Source organism: Hippocampus comes, unplaced genomic scaffold, assembly GCF_001891065.2.
Source record: "Hippocampus comes isolate QL1 unplaced genomic scaffold, H_comes_QL1_v1.1 scaffold57, whole genome shotgun sequence".
Taxonomy (NCBI): Eukaryota; Metazoa; Chordata; class Actinopteri; order Syngnathiformes; family Syngnathidae; genus Hippocampus; species Hippocampus comes.
In genome coordinates this window covers 1,789,337-1,790,678 of record NW_017805039.1, presented here as the reverse complement: position 1 = coordinate 1,790,678, position 1,342 = coordinate 1,789,337, and positions in this window count along the sequence as shown.

The following is a 1,342-nucleotide window of genomic DNA, read 5'->3' as shown; positions in this document are numbered from 1 at the left end:
TCCCCTCCGGCTCTTGTGGGCGGTGAGCGGATATGAAAATGCGCACTCTCTGTTTTCCATGTTATGTAGAAGTTACAAATGTCTCCGATAATTATGTCACAGTACATTACAGCTTGTGGTCTTTCGGCATGCAAGCGGCAGTTGGCTAGGTCACATCAACATCAGCAGAAAGCAGTCCAAAAAATAAAAAATATACAAAAAAAACCAAAAAAACAAAAAAAACAAACATTATTTTGTTTATCAGCACATTTCAATATTTTCACCATCTGCTGCTTCAGCATCTGCCCTGGCTTGTTCAGCCATTGGCTACCATTTTACCTTGGACCAGACATTGCATCCAAATGGAGAAAACTTCAATGTGCTTCTATCTGGTCAATGTCAACAACTTCTTCCCCTAAGCTCAGCTGGAAGTACAGCATGATATTGGCTTTGCAAAATGAAAAGCATAACATTTTTTTCATTTTTCTTTTGTCAACAATACAATGTCATTATCCTGAGAAATATATTTTTTGGGGGTCAAAATGAGATATAGTACATGCATTTGAGAGGACAATAATATTATTTTGGGTGGAATAAGACCATGAACAACATTTTGAGATACATGCTTTTTGTAAAAGCAATGTTACTGATTTATGGTTAAAAAAAAAAAACAAAACTTAACATACATGTAAAATAAAATATCAAGGCACATGAATTTCACAGAAAATTGTCTTTTTTGTGTGGGATTAGCAAATGTACAAAAGTGTGGGGGTTTTTTTCAATGGTTCAGACTTTTGATGAAAAGTAAAACCAGCACGAGTGTTTTTCATGCAATAATGTTTTAGAGTTTTGGTGTCATGGTAGGGTGGCAAAATGCATGAATGTTTAAAAAAAAAAATAAATAAACGTATTCACAAAAAAACAAAAAGGGAAGGTGAAAATCTTGATACTAAATTAACAAGCTCTCTAAACAATCCAAAATTAACAAAACAGGCCCTACTACAAAGAAGCACGACATGACAAAGAGAACGTGACTTGCATCAACAACAAACGAACAAACCCAACCTGAACGCCAGCAGGCAACAAAATACAAGCAAACTGACGAGCCAACAAGGTACACCTGGGGCTGCAGGGACCTGATTGGTTGACACAAGGAACATGGCGGACATGATCAGGTGGAAATCAAAACCTAACGAGAAAAAACAAGAAGGAAAACAATCAACCTGAACCCAGGCCAAATATAATCTTAACAACAAAAACACCTGGCAGAGAATACTGAAAATATCGAGAAAATTGCTTTTCTACGACAAGGAATGCGCAATTTCGATACACATTTTTCTCAAAGCACTGGAATATTTTTTTT